The sequence below is a fragment of the Triturus cristatus genome, chromosome 12 (assembly GCF_964204655.1).
Source record: "Triturus cristatus chromosome 12, aTriCri1.1, whole genome shotgun sequence".
In the NCBI taxonomy this organism is placed as follows: domain Eukaryota; kingdom Metazoa; phylum Chordata; class Amphibia; order Caudata; family Salamandridae; genus Triturus; species Triturus cristatus.
Window position 1 is genome coordinate 599,672,481 of NC_140595.1, and position 22,611 is coordinate 599,695,091.

At 44.6% G+C, this 22,611-nt stretch overlaps 1 protein-coding gene across 2 annotated transcripts in view; it reads right to left on the bottom strand.

The window, feature by feature from the left end:
• WWP2 (WW domain containing E3 ubiquitin protein ligase 2) overlaps positions 1 to 22,611 on the bottom strand; it is a 462,541-nt gene that overhangs the window by 258,065 nt on the left and 181,865 nt on the right. The gene's annotated exons all lie outside the window — the stretch shown is intronic.

Below are 22,611 nucleotides of genomic sequence, written 5' to 3' on the forward strand. Positions count from 1 at the left end.
GATACATTCCCCGCCAGAACTCCCTTCCCTATCTGTTTGTTTCTGCCCCCCTACCACCCCTGCCATTGCACAAGCTGGGACCTTCCAGGCTCTAACTGCTATTGTGCTTTTCACGCCACGCACTGGGTATAAGTGAACTTTGGTTTAGTGTCAGGTGCGCAACACCATCTCCATTTCGCCAACCTCTCTTAACATATGTGGCCAGAAGAAAGTGGCGGGGGTTACCAGCAGTTTCTCAAGGCTGCTTTGCACAAACCATTCACAGGTCGAAGAAGAGAGCGTGAGCGCTGTGAAATCGGACACTGTCAGCCTGCGGGGCCACTGACAACTAAGGCTCATCTTTATTAGTTGGCCACTCGGGGTGCCTCTCTTGCCTTAAGCCCCCCACCCCCTCCCGCCGCCGTCCCCTCCAGCACTCATGTACGGCAAGTAGCACAAGACAACTGTAGGTCCAAGCTTTTTTTTTCTTCATTCTGGTAGATAGAAATGTTATTGTCTTGTTGACTGCATTTTATAAATGACTGCTGCTGGCTAGCTTCCCGTTCAGAGGGCGACCAGGTGACATCGTGCTGTTTACACTTTGCCATGCATGTTAAAAACACAGTACCATATGTGGCTTCCAAATGCCAGGTGAGCGTGGAGCTTCCTGTTCTTAAACATAGCCTGACTTACTCATAACAATGGCGAAATCTGCCGTCTTAAACCTTGCTGCAGAGTGATCATTTTATTATTTTACTGTCGCTTTCGGGTCAATGTGGTACTTATTGGGAGCAGGCTTTGATTAGAAGCATGGTGGATGTGTAATACGCTGCGTTTGTGAACTCCCCCGCCCCTCCTCCATGATACTTTCCTAGAAACTGTTATGGGGGCAGCGCACACGGGGAGTATGTAATACTTACCCACAAAGCAGCTTCCTTTCCCTTTTAGGTCTCGATGAGTCAGCGCGCATGCGCAGCTCGGAGACTTTAGTAAGAGCTTTAAAAAATGCTACCGCCGGCTACAGCTTGCAGTGCATGTGCGCGGGCCCACTCGCGCACATGCACTGCAAGCTGTGGCCAGTGGTAGCATTTTTAGCTTGCTAATCGCGGCAACGGTGCTTTACTTTTAACATTAAAAGTAAAGCGCCGGTGCCGCGATTATAGCAAAAGTAAAGAAATAGAAACAAACATCTATTTCTTTACCTTTGCTATAATCAAGGCACCCGCGCTTTACTTTTAATGTTAAAAGTAAAGCACCGGTGCCGCGATTAGAAAGAAAACAAGCATTGGCATAGCCAATAGGTCTCGCTTTTGGGACTTTTATGTGTTTAGCCATGCAACAGTTGCATAACAAAATACTTATAAGGTCCCAAAAGCGAGACCTATTGGCTATGTCAATGCTTGTTTATCTAGAACTGCCAGATGCCCGACCTGTCCCCAGGCTGTTTTCAATTTTCAGTTCACCTCATACTTCACATTTGCAACGCAAATAGGTCTCGCAGTTACGAGAGTTTGAGCTATTGGCATTGTAAATAACAATGCCTTTTATTTATGTTTTGGTTTTTGAAACAAAAATAAAACGCATTGTTATTTGCAATGTCAATAGCTCAAACTCACGTAAATACGAGACCTATTGCATTACAAATGCAATAGGTCTTGCATTTGCGAGAGATTAAGCTATTGGCATTGTAACTGACAATGGCATTTATTTATCTATTTTCAAAACCAACACATAAATAAAAGGTTTGTCATGTACAATGCCAATAGCTCTAACTTTTGCAAATGCAAGACCTATTGCATTATAAATGCTTGTTTTCTAGTGCAATGTGTGATATCTTCTTCAACTCTGAAAAAGATTTTTAAGTTCTTAGAATGATCTGTGAAATTGAAATGTCAATGGGTGAGAGATGTTTTTTACTCTCCTGCGGTGGGTCATAAAGGGGGAGTTATTATTCTATGCTATAAGAGCAGTCATTTACAAAGCAGCGTGCCTACACAGCTATTGGTCCGGGTGGTAGATCAATGCTATCGACGCAGTATTCGCATCACGCGCCAGGTGACACCATATGCACCTTCATTGCCCATCCTAGGCACACCCAGGAGGCACAGGGCGGTAACCAGTGCAGAGCTCAAGCATTGGGAGGAGGCGGACGTACAAAAGTTAAGGGACCTGTACAATGATGGGCAATTGGTCCCGTTCGCGGATCTGACCGAGGGTTTGGGCCTGTCGCAGGTCAGTTCCTGCTACATGCCTCAGTGATGCACACACTAAGTGCGCTGTGGGGTGACATGGCGCAAGAACCTGCCACTCACATATCTATACAATATTTACCCAAGTTGGGTACAGGCTGCCACCTCACTAAGTGGTTCGCGGAATCACTCAGAATCCACACAACACTGCAATTGCTTTCTCTCCGTGCCCATTGGGATGCAGATTTGTGGTGGCCCGTGACAGACCGGGAATGGGCTAGTATTCTTGAGAGACCCACACGAATCCCTCGTAATGCCAGATTTCGGCTCATTCAATACTATATAATCCATAGAGCCTATCTGATGCCGGAACGGCTAAACAAATATATTGATCGCACTGACGCCAGATGCGAGGAGGCAGGTGCAGACCTACTGCATATGATGTGGTCGTGTACGGTTATTCAAACGTATTGTCGCACGGTCACCAGCTGCCTAGCTCAATGCATGGGACGTACCAAAGCCCCCAAAAACATAAGGTGACATCCAGATACATAGATTTGGGACTCATAACGGCCAAGCGCTTACTCACACACTGCTGGAAGTCCCCTGCCCCCCCCCAGTGGCAAAAGCCTGGTATCAATCCCTATTGTGTTGGGCACAGGCGGAAAGTGTAGCACTCCACAGAGAGGATGCCATGGGGATGCGGAAGCAGCCAATGGCGGCGGCGGCGTGGGACGCAATACTATCAGACTTCAGTGCGAACTGGCAGGATCGATCAGAAGCGTCAGCAGATGAACCCGAAAAACGATGTGGGGGTAAACAGCTGAAGGTGCCGTGCGGTGCACGGATAGTAGAGTAGCGACTGCCACTCCATCACACCAAGGAAGCTTATATAGGATTACGGGTGAGACACTATTTCTCTTCATTCCCCCCGCTATCTTTTTCCACTTCACTCCCTCCTCCCTCTCAAACCTGCTCCAATTCACCCCCCATCCCCCAATTCTTTGTAAGGTCCGTAGTCTCTCCTTCTCCACCTCCTCCCCATCCACCCTTCCAGATACGCATGGAGCTCCCAAGCATCGGGGTGAACCATATAACTAGTGTACATTGGGCATTGGCAAACAAAGAGCTAAGCACACACCGCATAATGTCGGAGTGGATGTAATGTAAGAGTTCCAGGAGGCAGGGCAAATTGTTATGTTTTATTTAAGTTAAGTTGGCTATAGTCAAAATCTGAGCATCAAGATACTACACCAACAACTGATATACTGAATTTGTAATAGGCGATGACTGAATTGTCTAACGCCATATTTGCATTGTTGATACAAAGTTAAAGTGTAAATTGAATAGAATTACAGAAGTGACAGATGTATTGAAAGTTAAAAAAAGAATAAATAAATAAATAAATAAATAAAAGTATTCATTTACAAATAGTGTCTCAAGAGAGTGATGTGGAAGGTCTGCTTAATGTTAATATTGGTAATTCTCTATTTATTGTGCGCAAGATTATCAAATGTTATAATTTTCTCTCATTTAAGATTAAAGTTTAAAGTTTAGAGTGAGGACATGGCCCCTGTTATGGATCGACGATTCAAATGTAGATGTAGTCCTTATACATCACATGGCCGCAACTGCTTCCAAGATGGCCACAGCCTTGTGAAGCTCCGGCAGCAGCGGGCCCTTAAATTGCACTGTCGCCGTCAACACTACGCTGGCAAGTGATGTTTGACCTCCCGCAGTGACCTGAATAACCAGGGATACCCGGGCCACAATCTGGTGGACCGCCGAAGCCCGGCAGCCACATACTGAGCCGGCGCCGAGCACGCCCCCAGCTGGCCTCGGAGGCCCCGCGGGGATAGGGCCCGAGGGCGAGCCTAAGGCCGGGACCACCCGGTGCTGCTGGCGTTACCTCGGTGCCGGATGCCCGATAAGGGACTAGCGGGGAGCCACACGAGTATGCTCCATCCTATCAGGAGCGGAGGAAGACACAGACGGGATCCGCTAGCGCCTGCCTCGCATCTCAGGACCTGGTGTCTCCGTATGGCGGCCGCCGCGTACTGACCTGGCTCCTTCCATCAGGACTTTGCCGTGTTCCAGCCTTGGGGGGCTTACAGGTACAGTGGCGCAGGTTTCGGGGTTGAAAGGAACAACTGAGACGCCTACAGATCTCTGCGAGACCACTCCGCATCACCTGCTGTTTACTGCAGCGGAGGAGGTGGCCGCCATTGTTGGGCCCTGCCGATTATCCTGCGCAGCGGGCAGCTTAACTCCCCTCATTACAAGCACGTGGTGGGCCCCTGGTGGCTCGGGCCCAATTAACCCTCCATATTGAACGTGATTTTGCCTACCCCTGCCCCGCCAACCAGTGCCGAGAGGCTTGCCCTGAATAGAAATAGGAACCAACACTAGCTGAGGACCACCTTGAAATTCGCAGTGACAACTCCTACGCAGCATCAACAGCAACAATGGGAAGAACCGATCCAAAGCAGCATAAACTGCAATTCAATAAAGCTGGCCCATCTAGAGGCAGTGGGGCGAACTCAGACGACTTTGCTGGCACACGTGCAGAGATGGGCCCAGCCACTGACACCGCAGCCATTATGCAGGAGCTCAGGGCGGGCTTCCGGGCCATAGATGCAAGGTTCAACACTCTGACGAACCGTATGGACAACCTGGGGGAACCTCTTGACTGTCAGGGGTTACGACTGGATGGCGCGCAGGAGAGGAAATCAAATCTGGAAGACGCATCCTCCACGGTCCAAAAGAGCTTAGAGAGGATAGAGCACGTACTTAAGCAAGTAGCCATAAAAAAATTAGAACCTGGAGGCCAGGCCGAGATGTAATAATATCCGCATTTCTGGCATTGCAGAATCCAGGAATATAGGCCGGCCGGACTCCTTCATTGAACAACTGCTCCTTGACTTGTTTGATCGATCGCGCTTCTCCCCGACCTTCTCAGTGGAACAAGCGCATCGTACCCTCGGAACTCAGCCCCCTACCGGTGCCCCACCTCGATTTCTTATTGCGCGGCTTTTGAACTATAAAGACAGGGACACAGTCCTCCGCCTGGCCTGAGAACGAGGCGAACTACAGTACCAAGGACCATCCATTTCCATCTATCCAGATTTCCCTCCACGGTCCAAGAAGCCAGATGTAAGTTCGGCGATGTTAAAATCACCCTCAGTAAACTGAACATTCCATAAGCCATGCTGTATCCTGCCTGCCTGAAAATTGACCATAAAAGGAAGCCCAAGATCTTCAAGACTCCTGCAGAGGTGGTTAAATTTTGCAAGACACTATCCAGCGGTTCTTCTCCCCGCATCCGGGGCTCCCTGGTACCAGGCGACTAACTGACAGATCTTACTTTGCTGTTGGGACTCTATGTGCCAGTAACTGTGAGGATGAACATACTTTGAGCTACTCCAACTCCCAATTGCCTAATCCCCCCTTTTATTCTTCTTTTGGCAACACTGTCCCATTTATTTCTAGCTTTTCTTTCTCTCCCTTATAACCAGGCCACTGCCTGTTGGGTTGCCCTTGCACTTCATTGGTATATAAAGATAACCCTATATTCGTTAAGGCTCCACGACTTGTGGGACCACCCGGACACATCTGTTTTTCCTTCAAAGGCTGCGATGAAAAAGATATATTGGTCATGTGTGATGGCTGAGAATTCGCAGAAGGCTGCCACCGTCAAGATAACTAGCTAACTAGTGATTTTATCGATTTTAAGCCAATCCGCAGGTTGGAGTTATTTTGGGACATAGTGTCTGTACCACTGCATAGGAAGCTTTACTTTCAGTTTCATATAGACACCCTACCGCTTTAAGTGTTTACAGCATGCTGGGAAAAAGGGTACCTCTTGCCTGTTGTAATCACCCAAGTGAAAGTGTCTCCCATGTTTTGTTTGAATGTTCAGCCTATCTATCTCCTCGACATACCTGGCTTGTATCCATCTGTAGGCTAATAGGTGTACGGAATTATCAGGCAGCCTTGCGCATCATTAGATCAGACTCTCACCCTGGAATGGCGGAACAAAGTAGGATCTGCTTTCATGGTTGCTCCCACTTTTTGCCTGGTGTTTCTGACTAGTTTGACTGAGATCCTGCTAATCAGGAACCCAGTCTCTGTGCTTTCTCCCCTAAACTGGTTATGGTAAGTACTTGGATACATTCAAGATTGGATACATGTGTTACCCTTATAAGTCCCTAGTATATGGTACTGAGGTTCCAAGGGCATAGGTACATCAGGGTTCCCTCATGGGCTGAAGCATGTATCATGACCCCCATGAGAAACCACTCAAACTGTAACTACAGACCTGACATTGCAGCCTGTGTACGCTGGTGATAGCACCACTCACGAAAATATATAGGTTTCCCTATATCTAAGGTCACTTCACTTAAAACCTATAAGTCACTCCTAAAGCAGGCCTTTCAATCCTGAAGGCAGGGTACTCGGTTTCAAGTGTGAGGGTGCCCCTGCATGAGCAGGACACCCCTACAACTTTCGGAGTGCATTCTCCCGGGTTGTAAGTGCATCAGCCATTACGATACACAGAGTGGCCATGCATCATTACGCGATGACCATCTCTAAACTGGTTGTAATGAGCCCCGTCATGTTTGGTATCAAACATGTTGGAGTCATACCCTCACAACGTAAACGGTGTGGAAGGAATGATTCCATGCACTGTAAAGCTCCTCCAGGAGGCCCTCCGTGCTCCCGGTACCAGTCTTCTAGACCCGAACAGCAGAACATGGCTGCAGCCGACCAGAGAAACAATTCTGCCCTCCTGCTACTGAGCCAGGCTCGAGCAGAGGAAGGCAGGACAACAGGTATCCTGTCACAGGGAGGTGTGACCGACTCCCAGACAGGGCTTAGTGTATTAGGACAGGGTGGGGGCGCTTGCCAGCGCTACTCAGTCTGCTTGAGGGGCACATTTGGTGTCCTCCTTGAATAGTCCAGTTCAAACCAGCTGAGAGAACCATTGGCTCTCGTTCTGGTGTGAAACTGGACAACGGACATGGGAGTATCCTCCCCACTGCCCAACCCCTTCCCTGGGAGGGAACCCTGAATCGTCCCAACCATTTCCTTAGGGTACTTAAGAGCTTACCTGTAGGTGGGTCCCTAGATTCATTGTGGGACAAGACACCACTTCTTTGACCGTCTGGGCACTCTGCACATAACCAGACTTCTCTCTGGGCTTCGAGACTGCAACTGGGAAGACTCCTGCTGCTCCTGGTCTCATCGTCCTGCAAGTCTGCTGCAACGTCTGTGCACGTGCTCCATACAGGAACCTACAAAGGCCTGCCGACATCCAAGACACCTGAAGGAATCACCCTTGAAGTGTAGGAGTCACTTCCCTGCATCTGCAGGCACCGCAACAAAGCTGATCGGCCTGCTGATCCTGGGCTCCCACGGACTCCGAAAGGGTCAGCAACACAGGACGTGGTTCTTCACATCCCTCGAGGCCCGCCCTGTCCTCTCACCAAGTTTGAGGCCAGTATCCCTCGTCGGAGCCGCAGGAATCGAACCCCTGTGCACCACTTCGCCTTGCCGTTGCAAAGGCTTGTTGACTTCCTTCCACCAAGATCTTCGTGCTCCAAGTATCCCCAACCTCAAGCATATCCTTTGACCAAGATCTTCATCCTCACCGTATCACTGGCACTGTCGGCCTGCATCTTTGGTGAACTGCTCGAGGTCCTCCTGCGACTCTAGTGCCTCCAGCCCGTGGGTCCTCTTGAGGTTCTTCATTGATTTCAGCGGGCTCCCTGATTGCTAGGGGCCTGCTCTGACTCCCCTGCTTGTGGTGAGTCACCTGGACCTTGCGGTTCCCGACACAGCACCCTTTTAGCTTTCCACGTTGGTTGCAATTGCCAAGGGTTGCTGCGGCTTCTGACGGACACCGACCACTCAGAAAGTGAATGAGTAATAAAGATGCCTTTAAATCATTTTATCTTGATACATTTGGTCTGCATCCAGAGACAGAGGTCAAATGTTAGCTTATGTCTTTGTACAATTTGCAGCTTAATTTTATCCTGGAAGTTGGTGTTTACTTTTCTTTCTCAAACTGCAAAGTTAGACGATTTTGTAAAGTGAACTGTCTGACAATGGTGATGTGCAAAGAGTGTGAATTGAAAGACTGTAGGATGTCAGGTTTTGTTCTAAGACACAACATTTAAATAGGTTGTAAATTAACCATACAAACATTTTAAAATATACTTCAGTTGTTTTGAAAGCACATTTTTTTGTAATTTTCTGTGAAGAAAAGAAAGTGTTATTGGAAGCAAACAAATCAGAACCGGTCTCAGGATGCTTGCTTCTGGTCTAGGGAGGATGTGGCCTGGCAGTTAGGGCTGGACTGTTCCCAAGGGGAGCAATAATAAGGCTGATTGGGATATTATTGGGTCCAAACTAGAATGGAGTAGAGAGAAAAAAAACAATGGATTTAACCCAGATCTGTGACTGGGATGAATGTTCGATTTGTTCAGCATTCTGTCCATCTTTTCTTTTTGCATTTATCGATTTAAGTGGGAAGGGTATGCCCAGATGTGGGTCCCGGACTCAAGCTAGCCTGGCTGATGAGGGGTGATACCCCAAAACCGGTCCCAGGATGCTTGTTTCTGGTCTAGGGCAGATCTGGCCTGGCAGTTCAGGCTGGAATGTTAGGATGGGGAGCAGGGTCAAGGCTGATCAGTTAAGGCTGGGTCCAAACTGGGGTGGAGTGATGAGCAAAAAATCTATGGATTTAATTCAGATCTGTGACTGGGGGTAAATGTTGGATTTGGTCAGCATTCTGTCCATCATCTGTTCTTTTTGCATTAGTGACTAATAGGCAAGTCATGTGTACCCTATATGTGGAAATATGGATTTTTCTGGTCAGTTATGTCCCCTATCTTGGACCCCAACGGTTCTATGTGCATGTTACAAGTACATGTATGTTCCCTCCAGTTCCAGTTATGAAGACGCAAATACATGTGCGTCCACCGTCAACATGTCCTCTTTCAGATCCGCCATGAATGGGCTGGATATTCGATTCCTAAGTACGAAAGGCCACCGACTTTATATGGCTCAGTTACTCCATTTTGCAGTTCAGGCGAGTAGGCCCTGATTCTGCCATCAAGCCTTTTCCTGCTTTCTGCCTCTGACAGCTCCAGTCTGAGCTCGCATCTGTATCCATGAACTTTGTCCTACTCCCTGTGCGGCTAACGGTGCCTGCCTCGGCCGGTCTGTCTGCCTGCCAAAAAAAAACTGTATTTCACCTTCAAGTTATCTGTTTCGCTCCTCAGCCGATGCATTCCTGTCTAGTAGTTTAAGTAAACATTTCCTTTTGCTATTGAGCAAAGGGCCCGGCTTCTCTGTCCTCATGCAAGTAATTCATAGCCCCGTTACCATGGAAGGTTTCTGCCCCTTGCATCTCATGTAGACACTTAGACGCTTGTGCATGCACACACAGTCAGTATAGAATAGATTTTGTCCAAAAGTCCTTCCTTTGTGGATAACATAGTTCTTTAAACATAGGATGTTCGATATGATTTGGGATTAGGTTGACTTGACCCCCCAGACTTCTTGTCTCCACATGTAGAGCTAAATGTCAAGTCCCCTTCACCCCCTAGTCGCACGTCAATCATACGTCATGCTGCTGCGCGCGCATCTCTGCCAAGTATTTCTGCTGACATTGCGAAAATATTTCATAGGTCCACCCATATGTGACATCACAACCAATGACGTTTCCTTGTTACTCCCAATTACGCCTCCATCAGCTACGCATGTGAAATGTTATCTTCCTTATCAATTGTTACGCCTCCTGCATTTGTTTCATTGTAATGTCTGTTCTATAAAAATGATTACTTGTCAATAAAGTATTGTACTCCACTTCCTGAACCCCCGTGGTGATGGAACTTGGAGGCCACGATTCGAATCGTCCATTGGAATAAAGCCCATTCTGAAACCTCTTATACCACGGATTCTGCCTCTTATTTTACTGAGCTATTTTACTAAGATTCCGTATCAAATTCAGTTCCGGTAATTAAATTATTTACCACATGAATGGCGCCCGAACAGGGACACTTTCTCATCTCACGCGCCGGTGGTGCGTTGCAGGCCCGGTCTCCTGCCACAGCTGGACGGACAACAACGCGTACCAGCAGGATTTCCTGTATCTCCCTCCGGTCAAGCGGGGGCGACTGAGGCTGCGATCAACACCCAGACGAGGCGGTGAGAAGTGCGAAGTATCCCAACCAGAGCCTAGCTGAGAGAGCAAGATCCGAGGTATACAGAGGCCCACCAAGTTCCGAAGTTTCCGATGATCCGAAGTGCCGAAGTTTTCGAGTCGAGTCCAGTTCAAGTTCAGTTCCGTTCTGAGGCCTTCCGTTCCGAGCTACCCGGTGAGTACCATTGCTGGGGAGGCGTTCTGACGTGCACATAGGTTGTGCCGGTCAAGACGGATTTGGGTACACAAATCCGGTCTGCACTGTTTCAGCAGTGTATATGTACTGTTTAGCAGTATATCGAGTATGTCTAGTATATGAAGTCAGAATTATCTAGTTAGTATCGAGTATTATGCTTAGTGAACGGCCATCATTGTTGTTCATTAAATGTTAAATGTTAAATGTTTTAAATACGTTCTGCATATTGTGGTATGAATGACTGTTCATTATTGTGCTTTGTATTAAGTGTGTTTAAGAATAAGTATCAGATCAGTTGTCAGTATGCCGCTCTTTTCGAAATTAAGACAGATCACAACTAGAAAAGGGGTACTCGAAGAAGCTGTTCCTATTCCTCCTAGGGACACTCCAGGGCACTTTATGTATCACAAACATGGCTTAGACGCCATATTATTTCTTGATTTATGGGTGGACTACACCAAGGAACTACCAGAAAGTCACAGGTGGCCCGCAGCTGGGACCTGGGATGCAGAGTGCATCGTGAAAGTAGAGGAAGAGTTATGGAAAAGGAAAGCTAGACAGTCACAGAAAGACGCCATTGAATTATGGCGTAAAGAATCGTATAGACGTACAGAAAAAGCACGTAGACAGGAAGAGAAAAGTAAGGAAAATTCAAATAAAGTTCGAGAAAATCTGTTAATTGAAGAAGGTACACGAGTAAAATTAGAACAAGGAGATAGACAAAGAAATGCCCTTATGAATGGTATGTATCCCCTTCTGGCCGAAGGATTACCTAAGGCTACTCCGGAGATACCAAAAGACTTGCCACCCCCATTGTTTCCGATAAAAGCGCATCCGATATGTCCAGATAATAACAGAACTTATCCAACACCTATAATAAATATAAGGTCTCCCGAACATTCGTTCCAAACCGCTGACAAACTACTCCGAGAACGAAGGGGTTATCACCTACTCGATTCTATGGATGAACAAGAATTAGCCAGATCAGCCGTTCACTGGATTGACAGTCCCGGAAAATATGGTGATGAAACAGTAGCACACACGTTTTTGAACCTCACCCCAGATGAACAGCGTTTAGCTGGGATTTATATGATTCAACAACTTCTTATACTTTATAAAAGCCAACATTCCGATCCTGGTCCTTTACCTGATATATTGACTGAATTACTCACGAATAGATGGAGAGGTTCAGGTACTAAGTTAATTAGAGAAATACTAGAATCAAGAAAGCAGTACATTCTTTTCGTATGCCCAGAACATGTCTCACTGCCCATCAAGGAAAGAACGACGTATTACATGGACAGACAGAATCCCTTGCGAGAAGTGCACCCAATAAAAGGCGAAGACAATCAGTTTAAACGCGTATTTTTATATACGCCCATATCTAAAATAGAATTGTTAGAAATGAAGAAAGTGGTACCCAGTCATGACAAAGACCCAGCGGGTTTTCACCGAGAAATTAAAGACATGTTACTCATGGGAGAATATACCTATCCTGACATTATGAAAATATTAAAGGTATTAATGCCTGCTGGCATTTATGAAAAACTTAAGGAAAAAAAGTGGGAAGTGGGAGACCAAAAGATAGACTGGACAGCATTAGAAGCAGAAGAAAAGGCCCGAACTGCAGGAGCAGGGCTCGGGGATAAAGTTAAAGCACTACCAGGTTTACTAGTACAGGTACTGCCACGTTTATTAACTACGAAAAAGGAAGACTGGGGTGCAATCTCAGCCTGTAAACAAAAGCAAGATGAAGACACTAGTGATTTCTATGCCCGATTCGAGAAATGTTTTGGTATAAATAGTGGCATAAAAGCAAGTAGTGAGTCATATCCACATCGGTTTGTGACGAAATTAGTTGAAAATTCCTTGCCCCAAGTGAAGAATAGAGTATTGAAGTTCGAAAGTACCTGGCAAGGTAACACCCCGTCACAAATGTTACAAATGTTACAGTATCATCACAATAGAATAAGAGAAGAACAAGAACATGAACAAAGACGTATGAAAGACACAAAAATGAAAATGTTAGTCTCCCAGACAGTTCCAACTGACGGTCACAAAAAGGGTGTGACACATTCTGGAGATTCAGCAGTTCCTGTAAAAGGGACATGCAATTATTGTAAACAGCCAGGTCATTATGTACACGATTGTCCAGTCCTGAAACGTAATATCGCCGTAGGTATTGCAAAGGAAAGGCCACGGCCACCCAGACAGGATCAGAATGAACAAGGAGCCCCGCAGCATGCACAGTCCATGCCAGCTCCGCAACAGTCCATGCCAGCTCCGCAACAGTCTATACAGTTTGTGCCAGCTGCACCAGCGCTGCCTGTTGCTGCCACACAAACCACGACACGACAAATGTATCAGGCCGCACAGTATGAATATCCTGAGTATCAACGATACGCGTGAACCAGCCTAGAGAGGGAAGTTGACTTACCCCTTATCGAGGTCCCTGTAGATCAAGAAGGACCTTATGTGCACAGTGAATTATTGGGTCAAGATAGAAAATTTTTACTTGATACAGGGGCAAGTCGAACAACAATAAAACGTAGTGAAGTTCCAGGGGCACCCCTCTCAGGCTCACAGAATATATCCCTTGGTTTTTCAGGAAAACCTATTGTTAATGAAGTATCACAGCCTCTTCCACTTACGATCGGACCCTTGACACGAACTACAGATTTATTGCTTACTAAATCATGTCCAGAAAACTTGTTAGGTATAAAAACATTGAAAGCTCTAGGAGCGATAATATGTTGTTCTCCGGAAGGAGTAAGATTGTTTTTACGAGATTTCAAAGGGCACTATGTGTCCCGAGACATGGATTCCCGACTGCAGACTTTACCCACACATTTATGGGCACAAGGCCCTACAGATGTTGGTTGCATGAACATTACACCATATCGAGTCACACTAAAGGCAGGAGTGGTACTACCACGAATACGACAATACAAGCTACCACCAGATGCTGTAGTGGCTTTGCTGCAAATCATTGACGAGCTCATTGCCCAAGGAGTGGTTGTGGAAACTGACTCCAATGTATGTAATTCCCCGATAATTTCGATTCTTAAACGAACTGATCCAAAGGCCCCGCCAGTATATCGATTGGTTATTGATCTGCGCGAATTAAACAAATGCATTGTGCCACAATTCCCTGTGGTCCCCGATATCTCGTCATTACTGACAGCCATTGATTCGAACGCAACATTCTTTACTGTAATTGATCTCAAGAATGCCTTTTTCAGCGTCCCAATAGATCCGGAGAGCCAATACTTGTTCGGATTTAGTTTAAATGGACGAAGTTTTAAATTCACACGCGCACCTCAAGGATTTACAGAAAGCCCCAGCATCTATAGCCAAGCACTGAAACGAGAACTTGACAGTATACACATGCCAGTTAACACTGCACTGCTTCAGTATGTGGATGATCTGCTGATCACCGCCCGAAGCGAACCGGAATGTGAAAAAGCATCTCTGATGGTTTTACAATTTCTAGCCGAAAAGGGGCACAAGGTGTCCCCTTCTAAGCTGCAATTCTGTGTCCAGCGAGTTGTTTATCTTGGTCACTCGCTGTCCAAGGAGGGAAGGCAGCTTACACCCGACCGCATTCAGTTAATTGCTAACATGCCAATACCCAAGACACAAAAGGAGGTGCGGGCTTTTATAGGCCTCACTTCATATTGTAGGCAGTGGATCCCTCAATATGCATTTTTAGCAAAACCACTCATTCAGTTGACAACACAGGAGGCGGCCACATCGACTGTCCTCCCTTGGACTCAGGAACACACACTAGCTTTTGAAAGCTAAGCTCTATGTCAAGCACCTGTTTTAGCAACACCATGTTACAGAAAACATTTTACACTCTTTGTTACAGAACGCGAAGGTACTGCCTTGTCAGTACTCACTCAGGAACAAGCAGGATCACGCAAACCATGTGCCTATTTCTCTAGTACATTAGATCCCGTAGCCCAGGCTTTGCCTGCGTGCCTGAAATCAGTGGCAGCAACAGCTCTAGCAATAAGACAAAGCGATGCCATAGTGTTAGGACATCCATTGACAGTACAAGTACCGCATGCAGTAGAGGTTCTTGTGAACCGAACGCAAACACAACACTTGACCATAGCAAGACTTACAGGGTACGAACTAACATTGTTTCAGCCACACATAGAAATCAGACGCTGTAATACATTAAATCCTGCTACACTTTTACCTGTAATCGGAACAGACCCACTAGCTCATGATTGTATTGAAGTTATTACAATAACGACGAAACCCAGACAAGATTTGACAGATGTTCCATTGTTAGATCCAGACCTGACGTTGTATGTAGATGGTTCATGTATGAGAACAAGTACAGGAGATTTAGTGGCCGCATATGCAGTCACAACAGATACTGAAGTCATTGAAACAAACTGTATAAATACCTTGTCAGCTCAAGCAGCAGAGCTTATTGCTCTGACACAAGCCTGTATCCAAGCCACAAATAAGAAAGTCAACATATACACTGACTCACGTTATGCATTCGGAGTTGTACATGACTTCGGCGTGCTGTGGCGAGAGAGAGGTTATTTAACTTCTCACGGTGCCCACATTCAGCACGGATCCCTCATTCATGCTCGGTTAGATGCAATACATTTACCCACTGCAATATCGATTATGAAATGCAAAGCTCATACGAAAGTTACTGATATCATTTCTCAAGGCAATGATTTAGCTGACAGAACAGCTAAACAGACTGCGCAAACTCGCACATCCGACATGACAAAGACAATAGTCCAGACACCAACACATTGTATGACGATTAAGGATCCCGCTCTTGATATAATTGACATACAGACACATGCTACACCAGAAGAAATAAAGAAATGGACGGAATTAGGAGGGATCCAAACGGACCAGGGATGGATGACGAAGGAGAAATCTGTATGGTTTCTTCCTGACTCTATGGTCCAAGCTATCATAAATACAATACACAGTCCAGCGCATCTAGGAGAGAAAGCTATGCTAGACAGCATTCAACACATTTGGTTCAACAAACATTTACGAGCAGCAGCGAAGCAAAAAGTCCGTACCTGTATGATATGTTGTCAGTTTAACCCAGGTAAAAGCATCCCCGTAGAGCAGGGTGGATTTCAGCCTCCTGATCACCCTTTTGAAGCCCTTCAGATGGATTATATCCAGATGGAACGATGTCGAGGATTCAAATATGTTCTCGTAGTTGTCTGCGCTCTTTCCCGTTGGGCCGAAGCGTACCCAGTATCAGATTACACTGCCCCGACCACTGCCAAGCAGCTAGTTCGAGAATTCTTCCCACGGTACGGTTTACCACGTGTTGTCTATTCAGATAACGGCCAGCCGTTCTCATCCGAACTGATGAAACATGTTTCACTTCTGCTAGGATATCAGTGGAAGTTTCATTGTGTCCGACACCCCGAGGCAGCAGGTCTCGTGGAACGACATAATCAAACTTTGAAAATCAGATTGTCCAAAATATGTAGAGAGAAAGGTGTTGACTGGGTAGTAGCTTTACCAGTTGCACTCTTTTACATGAGAATGGTAGCACACTCTCGAACAGGGCTATCCCCTTATGAGGTGATCTTTGGAAGACCACCGAATATGTGGGGGACGCCTATACCCCGTAAAATAACTGATGTTGACTGTAATATGCTGACAGATTACTTGGCTTCCTTGATGTCTGCACTACAATCTTGTCGTTCACAGGTAGCTGCAGCCTTTCCTGACAACACTGAGGTGAAACCTCATGACGTAATTCCGGGGGATCTCGTTTTAGTGAGGAACTTTGATCGGAAGACTCAGCTGGATCCTAGGTGGAAGTCGCCGCAATTGGTCCTGCTCACCACAAGGACAGCCGTGAAGATCGAGGGCAGAAAAGGCTGGATACATTCAAGTCATATCAAGAAATTTCATGGACTACCATCGGATGTAAATGCCACACCTCGTGTGTCTTCACCCATTGACTCAAAGCTTCCTTTGGTTGAACTTAGTAGCCCGGAACAATATAAATTAAAACTCAGGTCTAATAAGTCAGACAATTTGATTGTTTAAGTCCTCTCCAAGGTGAAGCGGTTGAATTTGTCTCTGACATGTATCCCTTAGACCTGAATAGAGAAAAAACTCGAAAAATGTTGAAACGACATGCGTACTGTAAATCACTGCGTAGTCATTGTATAGTGACGTTATTAATTTTGTTTTTCTTGAGTCTTATAATAATAACTGCAAGTATATTGTTGCACATATATTATCCTATTTCTAAACATGTCTATAATGTTACTGCTGAACATTCTTTTAGTGACCTACCCCCGCATGAATTGTCCTATAGATTTGCGCTGCACAATAACACTTTCATTAGTATGTTACATCATTCCCATCAGACTAGTAATGCTACCAATTGTTTGATATGTGGTCGACTCCCTCCCTATCAGAATTATAAGGGAGTTCTGCCCCTCTTTCCATATCCGTTTACACACAATGGCTCCTGTGGAGCATGGTTTAGTTTAATTAATTCCTTAGATTCAAACACAGCAGTTTATCAAGACAATTGGGTATGGGGAAATTTGAACTTAGTTTTACTCAAAGTCTGCTACCCCGACAAGGAGGGTCGTCCCAAGAGAACAGGAACTGATCTAGAAAATGAAGTATATGGATTAGGTAATTTTACACTTAATCTCATAATCCTGAATGTCGAATCCGAAGTTGCACCAATTTTGCCTGCCATGTCAGTGTTCCCAGCTAAGGGTGAATTGTGTGTAAGAAAGAATGGTTCCATACATATGGGCCATAGTAGATGCACTACTGTAATAGAATTCAGTGATCAAGGCAAGTCTTCGTTTAGAGCTTCTCGCCATTCCTACTTTGTATGTGGTCAGACTGCATATATGCGTTTGCCTCTAGATTGGGATGGTACCTGTTACATTGCATTCCTTTTGCCACCTGTTTTCCTAGCTCCTCCTGATTACCACAGAAATATTCATTTAGTACACAATAGAGAACGGAGAGATCTCCCAATTGTCGATTACACTGAGACGGCATGGGAAAAGTATGTAGATTTCAATAAAGGTTTCTTTCCCTATATAGGTACAGTTACCAATAGTAAGCTAATACGTAGATTAACCAGGACTCTTGAAGCTGTAGTGAATGAAACTATTTCCGCCCTGGCAATTTGACAGAGGAGCAGTCTGCGATGAGGATTGTTGTTCTTCAAAATCGTCTTGTCCTTGACGTCATCCTGGCCGATAGGGGCGGAGCTTGTAGGGTCATCGGATCAAGCTGCTGCGTATTCATACCAGAAAATTCGCCATCTGTATATAAAGCTATAACTCGCCTTCATAAGATTGTGAGCCAGATACACCAGAATCCAGGCACTTGGACTTGGTCCGGGTGGTTTTGGAGCGTGTTATCAGCCTGGGGATGGAGAGTTCTATCATTCCTAGGTATTGGCCTTCTTATACTATTCAGTTGCTGCTTATGCCTGCAATGTGGACCAGCGATTTGTGGTCTGTGTGCCACTTCGTGTATTCCACATCAAGATTTTCATTCAAGATCCCAAAGGAAAAAAGAAGAACAAATGATGCTATATGAACAGATCAATGGATTGATGAAGATTGATATCTCTTGACGGGCAAGTAGGGGACAAGGAGGGAATGTGGAAATATGGATTTTTCTGGTCAGTTATGTCCCCTATCTTGGACCCCAACGGTTCTATGTGCATGTTACAAGTACATGTATGTTCCCTCCAGTTCCAGTTATGAAGACGCAAATACATGTGCGTCCACCGTCAACATGTCCTCTTTCAGATCCGCCATGAATGGGCTGGATATTCGATTCCTAAGTACGAAAGGCCACCGACTTTATATGGCTCAGTTACTCCATTTTGCAGTTCAGGCGAGTAGGCCCTGATTCTGCCATCAAGCCTTTTCCTGCTTTCTGCCTCTGACAGCTCCAGTCTGAGCTCGCATCTGTATCCATGAACTTTGTCCTACTCCCTGTGCGGCTAACGGTGCCTGCCTCGGCCGGTCTGTCTGCCTGCCAAAAAAAAACTGTATTTCACCTTCAAGTTATCTGTTTCGCTCCTCAGCCGATGCATTCCTGTCTAGTAGTTTAAGTAAACATTTCCTTTTGCTATTGAGCAAAGGGCCCGGCTTCTCTGTCCTCATGCAAGTAATTCATAGCCCCGTTACCATGGAAGGTTTCTGCCCCTTGCATCTCATGTAGACACTTAGACGCTTGTGCATGCACACACAGTCAGTATAGAATAGATTTTGTCCAAAAGTCCTTCCTTTGTGGATAACATAGTTCTTTAAACATAGGATGTTAGATATGATTTGGGATTAGGTTGACTTGACCCCCCAGACTTCTTGTCTCCACATGTAGAGCTAAATGTCAAGTCCCCTTCACCCCCTAGTCGCACGTCAATCATACGTCATGCTGCTGCGCGCGCATCTCTGCCAAGTATTTCTGCTGACATTGCGAAAATATTTCATAGGTCCACCCATATGTGACATCACAACCAATGACGTTTCCTTGTTACTCCCAATTACGCCTCCTTCAGCTACGCATGTGAAATGTTATCTTCCTTATCAATTGTTACGCCTCCTGCATTTGTTTCATTGTAATGTCTGTTCTATAAAAATGATTACTTGTCAATAAAGTATTGTACTCCACTTCCTGAACCCCCGTGGTGATGGAACTTGGAGGCCACGATTCGAATCGTCCATTGGAATAAAGCCCATTCTGAAACCTCTTATACCACGGATTCTGCCTCTTATTTTACTGAGCTATTTTACTAAGATTCCGTATCAAATTCAGTTCCGGTAATTAAATTATTTACCACATATATGTGGCCTAAATTATTATTATACATGGAGCAAAAATTTAGTTTATTAAATCAAAAACAGTTTTTGGGTACAGCAGAAATGTTTGAAGGTGGCCTCATATTTGATAATGAAGAAAAAGGCAGCTCTGTAAAATAAAATATTTGCTCAGTTTCACACAATTTGAGACCAGTTTACGGATCAACTACATTACAGTTAGGTCGAGTAGATTATTCAAGGCACTAGACCTGAAGGTCTGATAACATTTTAAAGATTTTTCGAGGCTTGCAAGGCAATTTACTCGGTTACCTCAATGTCGCTTACAGTTGGAAATCCTTGCAATTCACCTGAAATATGTCAGTATCACCCCTCATCTCCAGCCCTCCTACTGTGGAAGGGAGGATGGTTCACTAATACACACTTAATATTTTCAGGAACATGTGACTCTCTCAAAATAAGGCAGAGCGAAGCTCAGAGTAAATATGAGCTACCAGGGGCAGTCTATGTAAAGGTTTATCTGAGGGTCACCAATAATCTATGGTTCCTTTCAGATAACCTTTCTCCGCTTCTACTCCTGACTCCTTACTCTCAGGTATAGTACCCCCAACTGCTTCGCAGCACAAATTCTACAGGTGATTCAGCTCTATTTTATTCCAGAATCTTCTGCACAACAGCTCTCACACAGACATCAGTTACACAGTCAAAAGATAAATAGTTTTATTATCCTGGGATCTGCAGCTCCTCATCAGGCTCAGGATGCAATAATGGCTGCACAAACTAAATAATATTGAAACTCCAATTAGTGTACCAGTATTCTTCCTACAGGTAAAAGTGAAAAGCTATTCCAATGCATGCACCAGAATTGCCAGGGATTAAGAAGGTGCAAACTTCTTGATCGAGGAAGATAAGCGGAGTATTTCCGAAAGATAGAATGAAAGCAATTAAAACAGAAATAAAAAGAAATAGCATAAGTATTTTCAGAACTAAAGTGAAATACCCTTCGAGAACAGGTTAAATATATCCAGCAAAGTAAATGTGGTACATCATAGGCTAGCTCAATCAGTAATCATATGTCTGCAGCTAAGAAGTGACCATTTCACAAATTAGGAATCCCAAATTTAAAAAAGGCTTTATTAGCTACTTTACTTTAAGTAATGGCACATACTGGAGCATATTACATAAAAATCTTGCTCTATGTGCAGCAGGGGAAAAAGTTACTAACTCCAATAATGATGCCCCAGTATGCGATACCTCCGTAGAGTCACATACGGACATTAATCATCTGGTGGTTATGAATGATAAGTCTATGGCGCAATAACCTATTTAGGAGAACTGCTCAGTAAGGGTCCTTGTAGTTCTTAAAGGACGAGCTCATGAAATGTCAGTACTATTCAACACTAATTTCAAGGTCAACTATAGATCAGAAAAGGATCTCCTTCCTTCATCCTCTTAGACCTTGTTGCCAACTAATCAGATATAAGTGCAAGACTATGAGGAAGTGGGGGAAGAACAGATATTGGACACTGACTGATCAATTTTCATTTTCAAGTAAAACTTTAAGCACCATAGCGATTGGTGTACTGGTAGTACCAAGCAGACCATCCTCCAGACAAATGGGATTCTCAGGTCTATGACGGTAGCCACTCTGTTTCAGACTAAAGTAAATTATATAGAGATAGACTATACTGAATTATGTCACCACAACACCCCGCCCTGAGTGACATAATGCTACAAATATCACATTCACATTTATGTTTGTGTTGTTACCACAGTCTTCCTTTTCTAAACTAATTTCTTTAGATCATGGTTTCAAGTTCCCACACACCTTCCCTACCAACAACCACATTACCACCTTTTAGCAATGAAGGGATTAAATGTGTCATATAGTGTGGGGAATAGGCCAGCATTACGCAACAACGTCACTGCATTCTTTATTACGGTTAAGTCTCCAAGTAAAGCAAATTTTGATTGAAAATAAAGCAGGGTTGACTGAGTCATACTGTACATTGAGACCATGAACTTTGGACTCCTTCCTACATAGCGAGGATTTCGACAGACAATGTCTTTCACATGATGTTTTTAGTCGATGTCACCTCATTGCTACCTGAAGATACTTCACTATAAATTAATTGTCAAAGTATTATTCAGCGCCTCTGCATTGATGAATCCATAACGTCGGAACTCTACTTTGCTGAACAGGTACCCTGGATCTTACAAGACCAGAGGTTAATTGGTCCAAGGAATAACGGACTAATGGTCTTAAGGATTTGATAGAATCACTGGACACCATAAACAATTTAAAGTCATCACAGTTTCTAAGGGGGTCTCCAATATGTAATAGATTTGAGCAGGAGGAGAAGTTTAGTTAATCTGCTGACATCTTGACCTCAGATTGCTCCCGTATAAGTGATGACCACCAACAAGGGTATTATTTGAATAAACCCTTAAATACAGGAGTACCATCAACACCTAGTATTTTAAGTGTCTGGAGGAAAACATGCTTCGGGCACATTTGATCATACTATTGTTTTTAAATGTATTTTCAGAAAAAAAAAATTGTATTGAATTAGTCCTGAAGAAAGCGAAGACAAATCAGATAATCCGCCGAAACGCCGCGTCGACATTATTTCAATTACAACGAGTAGTGAAGCAATCTGTAGTAGAAGGCTCAGATTTTTGGATGATACAGTTTTTATGTAATAGCAAATCTTTTAAATGTATGTGAATTGATTTTATCAAGATATTTTGGGTATATGTATGAATTTGTTCATTGGGGCATTGCAAATATAATTGTGAATACATTTTTATGTCTGTCTGTGGCATTAGATTAAAAAGTATTTCATGAATGCAATACCATTGGCATACATATTAACTTTTTTAATACATTGAGGAAATTAAGATTGCTTGTTTATCAGATCTAGTTAGACATACTTTTCTTCTTGTTTATATACTTGTGGTTCAGTTCACTCTGTTTGATCATAGGTGAACTATTAAATAATAGCACATAAGGGATCCCTTGTTTTTAAGTTTCCAAGTTCCCACACACCTTCCCTACCAACAACCAGATGACCACCTTTTAGCAATGAAGGGATTAAATGTGTTGTATAGTGTGGGGAATAGGCCAGCATTACGCAACAACGTCACTGCATTCTTTATTATGGTTTGTGTCTCCAAGTAAAGCACATTTTGCATGAATATAAGGCAGGGTTG